An 11676-nucleotide genomic window follows, 5' to 3' on the forward strand; every position below is an offset into this window, starting at 1 on the left:
GAAAACTGTTAAAATTCTTCAGAAACGTCACTTTTGAAGTGTTTTCTTGTACTTTTAAGCCACTCAGATACCCTACGGGGTCGGAAAGTGCAACGAAACCATCAAATTTTAGCTAGAAACTGTATTTTTGTCGATTTTTATTGAATTTGAACTATATTTCAACGTTTTTTGATGGTTCTGAGCCACCAAACACACTTAAAGCAAACATAATCGACTCAGAATAGGAAAAGGAGACGTTTAAGTCAATTTTATGCATTCTGGCGTTCGTAGATACAAGAAAACTGTTAAAATTCTTCAGAAACGTCACTTTTGAAGTGTTTTCTTGTACTTTTAAGCCAGTCAGATACCCTACGGGCTCGGAAAGTGCAACGAAACCATCAAATTTTAGCTAGAAACTGTATTTTTGTCGATTTTTATTGAATTTGAACTATATTTCAACGTTTTTTGATGGTTCTGAGCCACCAAACACTCTTAAAGCATGCAGAATCGACTCAGAATAGGAAAAGGAGACGTTTAGGTCAATTTTATGCATTCTGGCGTTCATAGATACAAGAAAACTGTTAAAATTCTTCAGAAACGTCACTTTTGAAGTGTTTTCTTGTACTTTTAAGCCACTCAGATACCCTACGGGCTCGGAAAGTGCAACGAAACCATCAAATTTTAGCTAGAAACTGTATTTTTGTTGATTTTTATTGAATTTGAACTATATTTCAACGTTTTTTGATGGTTCTGAGCCACCAAACACACTTAAAGCATGCAGAATCGACTCAGAATAGGAAAAGGAGACGTTTAGGTCAATTTTATGCATTCTGGCGTTCGTAGATACAAGAAAACTGTTAAAATTCTTCAGAAACGTCACTTTTGAAGTGTTTTCTTGTACTTTTAAGCCACTCAGATACCCTACGGGCTCGGAAAGTGCAACGAAACCATCAAATTTTAGCTAGAAACTGTATTTTTGTCGATTTTTATTGAATTTGAACTATATTTCAACGTTTTTTGATGGTTCTGAGCCACCAAACACACTTAAAGCATGCAGAATCGACTCAGAATAGGAAAAGGAGACGTTTAGGTCAATTTTATGCATTCTGGCGTTCGTAGATACAAGAAAACTGTTAAAATTCTTCAGAAACGTCACTTTTGAAGTGTTTTCTTGTACTTTTAAGCCACTCAGATACCCTACGGGCTCGGAAAGTGCAACGAAACCATCAAATTTTAGCTAGAAACTGTATTTTTGGCGATTTTTATTGAATTTGAACTAAATTTCAACGTTTGTTGATGGTTCTGAGCCACCAAACACACTTAAAGCATGCAGAATCGACTCAGAATAGGAAAAGGAGACGTTTAGGTCAATTTTATGCATTCTGGCGTTCGTAGATACAAGAAAACTGTTAAAATTCTTCAGAAACGTCACTTTTGAAGTGTTTTCTTGTACTTTTAAGCCACTCAGATACCCAACGGGCTCGGAAAGTGCAACGAAACCATCAAATTTTAGCTAGAAACTGTATTTTTGTCGATTTTTATTGAATTTGAACTATATTTCAACGTTTTTTGATGGTTCTGAGCCACCAAACACACTTAAAGCATGCAGAATCGACTCAGAATAGGAAAAGGAGACGTTTAGGTCAATTTTATGCATTCTGGCGTTCGTAGATACAAGAAAACTGTTAAAATTCTTCAGAAACGTCACTTTTGAAGTGTTTTCTTGTACTTTTAAGCCATTCAGATACCCTACGGGCTCGGAAAGTGCAACGAAACCATCAAATTTTAGCTAGAAACTGTATTTTTGTCGATTTTTATTGAATTTGAACTATATTTCAACGTTTTTTGATGGTTCTGAGCCACCAAACACACTTAAAGCATGCATAATCGACTCAGAATAGGAAAAGGAGCCGTTTAAGTCAATTTTATGCATTCTGGCGTTCGTAGATACAAGAAAACTGTTAAAATTCTTCAGAAACGTCACTTTTGAAGTGTTTTCTTGTACTTTTAAGCCAGTCAGATACCCTACGGGCTCGGAAAGTGCAACGAAACCATCAAATTTTAGCTAGAAACTGTATTTTTGTCGATTTTTATTAAATTTGAACTATATTTCAACGTTTTTTGATGGTTCTGAGCCACCAAACACACTTAAAGCATGCAGAATCGACTCAGAATAGGAAAAGGAGACGTTTAGGTCAATTTTATGCATTCTGGCGTTCGTAGATACAAGAAAACTGTTAAAATTCTTCAGAAACGTCACTTTTGAAGTGTTTTCTTGTACTTTTAAGCCACTCAGATACCCTACGGGCTCGGAAAGTGCAACGAAACCATCAAATTTTAGCTAGAAACAGTATTTTTGTCGATTTTTATTGAATTTGAACTATATTTCAACGTTTTTTGATGGTTCTGAGCCACCAAACACACTTAAAGCATGCAGAATCGACTCAGAATATTAAAAGGAGACGTTTAGGTCAATTTTATGCATTCTGGCGTTCGTAGATACAAGAAAACTGTTAAAATTCTTCAGAAACGTCACTTTTGAAGTGTTTTCTTGTACTTTTAAGCCACTCAGATACCCTACGGGCTCGGAAAGTGCAACGAAACCATCAAATTTTAGCTAGAAACTGTATTTTTGTCGATTTTTATTGAATTTGAACTATATTTCAACGTTTTTTGATGGTTCTGAACCACCAAACACACTTAAAGCATGCAGAATCGACTCAGAATAGGAAAAGGAGACGTTTAGGTCAATTTTATGCATTCAGGCGTTCGTAGATACAAGAAAACTGTTAAAATTCTTCAGAAACGTCACTTTTGAAGTGTTTTCTTGTACTTTTAAGCCACTCAGATACCCTACGGGCTCGGAAAGTGCAACGAAACCATCGAATTTTAGCTAGAAACTGTATTTTTGTCGATTTTTATTGAATTTGAACTAAATTTCAACGTTTCTTGATGGTTCTGAGCCACCAAACACACTTAAAGCATGCAGAATCGACTCAGAATAGGAAAAGGAGACGTTTAGGTCAATTTTATGCATTCTGGCGTTCGTAGATACAAGAAAACTGTTAAAATTCTTCAGAAACGTCACTTTTGAAGGGTTTTCTTGTACTTTTAAGCCACTCAGATACCCAACGGGCTCGGAAAGTGCAACGAAACCATCAAATTTTAGCTAGAAACTGTATTTTTGTCGATTTTTATTGAATTTGAACTATATTTCAACGTTTTTTGATGGTTCTGAGCCACCAAACACACTTAAAGCATGCAGAATCGACTCAGAATAGGAAAAGGAGACGTTTAGGTCAATTTTATGCATTCTGGCGTTCGTAGATACAAGAAAACTGTTAAAATTCTTCAGAAACGTCACTTTTGAAGTGATTTCTTGTACTTTTAAGCCACTCAGATACCCTACGGGCTCGGAAAGTGCAACGAAACCATCAAATTTTAGCTAGAAACTGTATTTTTGTCGATTTTTATTGAATTTGAACTATATTTCAACGTTTTTTGATGGTTCTGAGCCACCAAACACACTTAAAGCATGCATAATCGACTCAGAATAGGAAAAGGAGACGTTTAAGTCAATTTTATGCATTCTGGCGTTCGTAGATACAAGAAAACTGTTAAAATTCTTCAGAAACGTCACTTTTGAAGTGTTTTCTTGTACTTTTAAGCCAGTCAGATACCCTACGGGCTCGGAAAGTGCAACGAAACCATCAAATTTTAGCTAGAAACTGTATTTTTGTCGATTTTTATTGAATTTGAACTATATTTCAACGTTTTTTGATGGTTCTGAGCCACCAAACACACTTAAAGCATGCAGAATCGACTCAGAATAGGAAAAGGAGACGTTTAAGTCAATTTTATGCATTCTGGCGTTCGTAGATACAAGAAAACTGTTAAAATTCTTCAGAAACGTCACTTTTGATGTGTTTTCTTGTACTTTTAAGCCACTCAGATACCCTACGGGCTCGGAAAGTGCAACGAAACCATCAAATTTTAGCTAGAAACTGTATTTTTGTCGATTTTTATTGAATTTGAACTATATTTCAACGTTTGTTGATGGTTCTGAGCCACCAAACACACTTAAAGCATGCAGAATCGACTCAGAATAGGAAAAGGAGACGTTTAGGTCAATTTTATGCATTCTGGCGTTCGTAGATACAAGAAAACTGTTAAAATTCTTCAGAAACGTCACTTTTGAAGTGTTTTCTTGTACTTTTAAGCCACTCAGATACCCAACGGGCTCGGAAAGTGCAACGAAACCATCAAATTTTAGCTAGAAACTGTATTTTTGTCGATTTTTATTGAATTTGAACTATATTTCAACGTTTTTTGATGGTTCTGAGCCACCAAACACACTTAAAGCATGCAGAATCGACTCAGAATAGGAAAAGGAGACGTTTAGGTCAATTTTATGCATTCTGGCGTTCGTAGATACAAGAAAACTGTTAAAATTCTTCAGAAACGTCACTTTTGAAGTGTTTTCTTGTACTTTTAAGCCACTCAGATACCCTACGGGCTCGGAAAGTGCAACGAAACCATCAAATTTTAGCTAGAAACTGTATTTTTGTCGATTTTTATTGAATTTGAACTATATTTCAACGTTTTTTGATGGTTCTGAGCCACCAAACACACTTAAAGCATGCAGAATCGACTCAGAATAGGAAAAGGAGACGTTTAGGTCAATTTTATGCATTCTGGCGTTCGTAGATACAAGAAAACTGTTAAAATTCTTCAGAAACGTCACTTTTGAAGTGTTTTCTTGTACTTTTAAGCCACTCAGATACCCTACGGACTCGGAAAGTGCAACGAAACCATCAAATTTTAGCTAGAAACTGTATTTTTGTCGATTTTTATTGAATTTGAACTATATTTCAACGTTTTTTGATGGTTCTGAGCCACCAAACACACTTAAAGCATGCAGAATCGACTCAGAATAGGAAAAGGAGACGTTTAGGTCAATTTTATGCATTCTGGCGTTCGTAGATACAAGAAAACTGTTAAAATTCTTCAGAAACGTCACTTTTGAAGTGTTTTCTTGTACTTTTAAGCCACTCAGATACCCTACGGGCTCGGAAAGTGCAACGAAACCATCAAATTTTAGCTAGAAACTGTATTTTTGTCGATTTTTATTGAATTTGAACTAAATTTCAACGTTTGTTGATGGTTCTGAGCCACCAAACACACTTAGAGCATGCAGAATCGACTCAGAATAGGAAAAGGAGACGTTTAGGTCAATTTTATGCATTCTGGCGTTCGTAGATACAAGAAAACTGTTAAAATTCTTCAGAAACGTCACTTTTGAAGTGTTTTCTTGTACTTTTAAGCCACTCAGATACCCTACGGGCTCGGAAAGTGCAACGAAACCATCAAATTTTAGCTAGAAACTGTATTTTTGTCGATTTTTATTGAATTTGAACTATATTTCAACGTTTTTTGATGGTTCTGAGCCACCAAACACACTTAAAGCATGCATAATCGACTCAGAATAGGAAAAGGAGACGTTTAAGTCAATTTTATGCATTCTGGCGTTCGTAGATATAAGAAAACTGTTAAAATTCTTCAGAAACGTCACTTTTGAAGTGTTTTCTTGTACTTTTAAGCCACTCAGATACCCTACGGGCTCGGAAAGTGCAACGAAACCATCAAATTTTAGCTGGAAACTGTATTTTTGTCGATTTTTATTGAATTTGAACTATATTTCAACGTTTTTTGATGGTTCTGAGCCACCAAACACACTTAAAGCATGCAGAATCGACTCAGAATAGGAAAAGGAGACGTTTAGGTCAATTTTATGCATTCTGGCGTTCGTAGATACAAGAAAACTGTTAAAATTCTTCAGAAACGTCACTTTTGAAGTGTTTTCTTGTACTTTTAAGCCACTCAGATACCCAACGGGCTCGGAAAGTGCAACGAAACCATCAAATTTTAGCTAGAAACTGTATTTTTGTCGATTTTTATTGAATTTGAACTATATTTCAACGTTTTTTGATGGTTCTGAGCCACCAAACACACTTAAAGCATGCAGAATCGACTCAGAATAGGAAAAGGAGACGTTTAGGTCAATTTTATGCATTCTGGCGTTCGTAGATACAAGAAAACTGTTAAAATTCTTCAGAAACGTCACTTTTGAAGTGTTTTCTTGTACTTTTAAGCCACTCAGATACCCTGCGGGCTCGGAAAGTGCAACGAAACCATCAAATTTTAGCTAGAAACTGTATTTTTGTCGATTTTTATTGAATTTGAACTATATTTCAACGTTTTTTGATGGTTCTGAGCCACCAAACACACTTAAAGCATGCATAATCGACTCAGAATAGGAAAATGAGACGTTTAAGTCAATTTTATGCATTCTGGCGTTCGTAGATACAAGAAAACTGTTAAAATTCTTCAGAAACGTCACTTTTGAAGTGTTTTCTTGTACTTTTAAGCCAGTCAGATACCCTACGGGCTCGGAAAGTGCAACGAAACCATCAAATTTTAGCTAGAAACTGTATTTTTGTCGATTTTTATTGAATTTGAACTATATTTCAACGTTTTTTGATGGTTCTGAGCCACCAAACACACTTAAAGCATGCAGAATCGACTCAGAATAGGAAAAGGAGACGTTTAGGTCAATTTTATGCATTCTGGCGTTCGTAGATACAAGAAAACTGTTAAAATTCTTCAGAAACGTCACTTTTGAAGTGTTTTCTTGTACTTTTAAGCCACTCAGATACCCTACGGGCTCGGAAAGTGCAACGAAACCATCAAATTTTAGCTAGAAACTGTATTTTTGTCGATTTTTATTGAATTTGAACTATATTTCAACGTTTGTTGATGGTTCTGAGCCACCAAACACACTTAAAGCATGCAGAATCGACTCAGAATAGGAAAAGGAGACGTTTAGGTCAATTTTATGCATTCTGGCGTTCGTAGATACAAGAAAACTGTTAAAATTCTTCAGAAACGTCACTTTTGAAGTGTTTTCTTGTACTTTTAAGCCACTCAGATACCCAACGGGCTCGGAAAGTGCAACGAAACCATCAAATTTTAGCTAGAAACTGTATTTTTGTCGATTTTTATTGAATTTGAACTATATTTCTACGCTTTTTGATGGTTCTGAGCCACCAAACACACTTAAAGCATGCAGAATCGACTCAGAATAGGAAAAGGAGACGTTTAGGTCAATTTTATGCATTCTGGCGTTCGTAGATACAAGAAAACTGTTAAAATTCTTCAGAAACGTCACTTTTGAAGTGTTTTCTTGTACTTTTAAGCCACTCAGATACCCTACGGGCTCGGAAAGTGCAACGAAACCATCAAATTTTAGCTAGAAACTGTATTTTTGTCGATTTTTATTGAATTTGAACTATATTTCAACGTTTTTTGATGGTTCTGAGCCACCAAACACACTTAAAGCATGCAGAATCGACTCAGAATAGGAAAAGGAGACGTTTAGGTCAATTTTATGCATTCTGGCGTTCGTAGATACAAGAAAACTGTTAAAATTCTTCAGAAACGTCACTTTTGAAGTGTTTTCTTGTACTTTTAAGCCACTCAGATACCCTACGGACTCGGAAAGTGCAACGAAACCATCAAATTTTAGCTAGAAACTGTATTTTTGTCGATTTTTATTGAATTTGAACTATATTTCAACGTTTTTTGATGGTTCTGAGCCACCAAACACACTTAAAGCATGCAGAATCGACTCAGAATAGGAAAAGGAGACGTTTAGGTCAATTTTATGCATTCTGGCGTTCGTAGATACAAGAAAACTGTTAAAATTCTTCAGAAACGTCACTTTTGAAGTGTTTTCTTGTACTTTTAAGCCACTCAGATACCCTACGGGCTCGGAAAGTGCAACGAAACCATCAAATTTTAGCTAGAAACTGTATTTTTGTCGATTTTTATTGAATTTGAACTATATTTCAACGTTTGTTGATGGTTCTGAGCCACCAAACACACTTAAAGCATGCAGAATCGACTCAGAATAGGAAAAGGAGACGTTTAGGTCAATTTTATGCATTCTGGCGTTCGTAGATACAAGAAAACTGTTAAAATTCTTCAGAAACGTCACTTTTGAAGTGTTTTCTTGTACTTTTAAGCCACTCAGATACCCAACGGGCTCGGAAAGTGCAACGAAACCATCAAATTTTAGCTAGAAACTGTATTTTTGTCGATTTTTATTGAATTTGAACTATATTTCAACGTTTTTTGATGGTTCTGAGCCACCAAACACACTTAAAGCATGCAGAATCGACTCAGAATAGGAAAAGGAGACGTTTAGGTCAATTTTATGCATTCTGGCGTTCGTAGATACAAGAAAACTGTTAAAATTCTTCAGAAACGTCACTTTTGAAGTGTTTTCTTGTACTTTTAAGCCACTCAGATACCCTACGGGCTCGGAAAGTGCAACGAAACCATCAAATTTTAGCTAGAAACTGTATTTTTGTCGATTTTTATTGAATTTGAACTATATTTCAACGTTTTTTGATGGTTCTGAGCCACCAAACACACTTAAAGCATGCAGAATCGACTCAGAATAGGAAAAGGAGACGTTTAGGTCAATTTTATGCATTCTGGCGTTCGTAGATACAAGAAAACTGTTAAAATTCTTCAGAAACGTCACTTTTGAAGTGTTTTCTTGTACTTTTAAGCCACTCAGATACCCTACGGACTCGGAAAGTGCAACGAAACCATCAAATTTTAGCTAGAAACTGTATTTTTGTCGATTTTTATTGAATTTGAACTATATTTCAACGTTTTTTGATGGTTCTGAGCCACCAAACACACTTAAAGCATGCAGAATCGACTCAGAATAGGAAAAGGAGACGTTTAGGTCAATTTTATGCATTCTGGCGTTCGTAGATACATGAAAACTGTTAAAATTCTTCAGAAACATCACTTTTGAAGTGTTTTCTTGTACTTTTAAGCCACTCAGATACCCGACGGGCTCGGAAAGTGCAACGAAACCATCAAATTTTAGCTAGAAACTGTATTTTTGTCGATTTTTATTGAATTTGAACTATATTTCAACGTTTTTTGATGGTTCTGAGCCACCAAACACACTTAAAGCATGCAGAATCGACTCAGAATAGGAAAAGGAGACGTTTAGGTCAATTTTATGCATTCTGGCGTTCGTAGATACAAGAAAACTGTTAAAATTCTTCAGAAACGTCACTTTTGAAGTGTTTTCTTGTACTTTTAAGCCACTCAGATACCCTACGGGCTCGGAAAGTGCAACGAAACCATCAAATTTTAGCTAGAAACTGTATTTTTGTCGATTTTTATTGAATTTGAACTATATTTCAACGTTTTTTGATGGTTCTGAGCCACCAAACACACTTAAAGCATGCAGAATCGACTCAGAATAGGAAAAGGAGACGTTTAGGTCAATTTTATGCATTCTGGCGTTCGTAGATACAAGAAAACTGTTAAAATTCTTCAGAAATGTCACTTTTGAAGTGTTTTCTTGTACTTTTAAGCCACTCAGATACCCTACGGGCTCGGAAAGTGCAACGAAACCATCAAATTTTAGCTAGAAACTGTATTTTTGTCGATTTTTATTGAATTTGAATTATATTTCAACGTTTTTTGATGGTTCTGAGCCACCAAACACACTTAAAGCATGCAGAATCAACTCAGAATAGGAAAAGGAGACGTTTAGGTCAATTTTATGCATTCTGGCGTTCGTAGATACAAGAAAACTGTTAAAATTCTTCAGAAACGTCACTTTTGAAGTGTTTTCTTGTACTTTTAAGCCACTCAGATACCCTACGGGCTCGGAAAGTGCAACGAAACCATCAAATTTTTGTCGATTTTTATTGAATTTGAACTATATTTCAACGTTTTTTGATGGTTCTGAGCCACCAAACACACTTAAAGCATGCAGAATCGACTCAGAATAGGAAAAGGAGACGTTTAGGTCAATTTTATGCATTCTGGCGTTCGTAGATACAAGAAAACTGTTAAAATTCTTCAGAAACGTCACTTTTGAAGTGTTTTGTTGTACTTTTAAGCCACTCAGATACCCTACGGGCTCGGAAAGTGCAACGAAACCATCAAATTTTAGCTAGAAACTGTATTTTTGTCGATTTTTATTGAATTTGAACTATATTTCAACGTTTTTTGATGGTTCTGAGCCACCAAACACACTTAAAGCATGCAGAATCGACTCAGAATAGGAAAAGGAGACGTTTAGGTCAATTTTATGCATTCTGGCGTTCGTAGATACAAGAAAACTGTTAAAATTCTTCAGAAACGTCACTTTTGAAGTGTTTTCTTGTACTTTTAAGCCACTCAGATACCCTACGGGCTCGGAAAGTGCAACGAAACCATCAAATTTTAGCTAGAAACTGTATTTTTGTCGATTTTTATTGAATTTGAACTATATTTCAACGTTTTTTGATGGTTCTGAGCCACCAAACACACTTAAAGCATGCAGAATCGACTCAGAATAGGAAAAGGAGACGTTTAGGTCAATTTTATGCATTCTGGCGTTCGTAGATACAAGAAAACTGTTAAAATTCTTCAGAAACGTCACTTTTGAAGTGTTTTCTTGTACTTTTAAGCCACTCAGATACCCTACGGGCTCGGAAAGTGCAACGAAACCATCAAATTTTAGCTAGAAACTGTATTTTTGTCGATTTTTATTGAATTTGAACTATATTTCAACGTTTTTTGATGGTTCTGAGCCACCAAACACACTTAAAGCATGCAGAATCGACTCAGAATAGGAAAAGGAGACGTTTAGGTCAATTTTATGCATTCTGGCGTTCGTAGATACAAGAAAACTGTTAAAATTCTTCAGAAACGTCACTTTTGAAGTGTTTTCTTGTACTTTTAAGCCACTCAGATACCCTACGGGCTCGGAAAGTGCAACGAAACCATCAAATTTTAGCTAGAAACTGTATTTTTGTCGATTTTTATTGAATTTGAACTATATTTCAACGTTTTTTGATGGTTCTGAGCCACCAAACACACTTAAAGCATGCAGAATCGACTCAGAATAGGAAAAGGAGACGTTTAGGTCAATTTTATGCATTCTGGCGTTCGTAGATACAAGAAAACTGTTAAAATTCTTCAGAAACGTCACTTTTGAAGTGTTTTCTTGTACTTTTAAGCCACTCAGATACCCTACGGGCTCGGAAAGTGCAACGAAACCATCAAATTTTAGCTAGAAACTGTATTTTTGTCGATTTTTATTGAATTTGAACTATATTTCAACGTTTTTTGATGGTTCTGAGCCACCAAACACACTTAAAGCATGCAGAATCGACTCAGAATTGGAAAAGGAGACGTTTAGGTCAATTTTATGCATTCTGGCGTTCGTAGATACAAGAAAACTGTTAAAATTCTTCAGAAACGTCACTTTTGAAGTGTTTTCTTGTACTTTTAAGCCACTCAGATACCCTACGGGCTCGGAAAGTGCAACGAAACCATCAAATTTTAGCTAGAAACTGTATTTTTGTCGATTTTTATTGAATTTGAACTATATTTCAACGATTTTTGATGGTTCTGAGCCACCAAACACACTTAAAGCATGCAGAATCGACTCAGAATAGGAAAAGGAGACGTTTAGGTCAATCTTATGCATTCTGGCGTTCGTAGATACAAGAAAACTGTTAAAATTCTTCAGAAACGTCACTTTTGAAGTGTTTTCTTGTACTTTTAAGCCACTCAGATACCCAACGGGCTCGGAAAGTGCAACGAAACCAT

The sequence above is a fragment of the Zophobas morio genome, unplaced genomic scaffold (genome assembly GCF_036711695.1).
Source record: "Zophobas morio isolate AGI-343-1 ecotype UQ-CSIRO unplaced genomic scaffold, CSIRO_AGI_Zmor_V1 ptg000058l, whole genome shotgun sequence".
In the NCBI taxonomy this organism is placed as follows: domain Eukaryota; kingdom Metazoa; phylum Arthropoda; class Insecta; order Coleoptera; family Tenebrionidae; genus Zophobas; species Zophobas morio.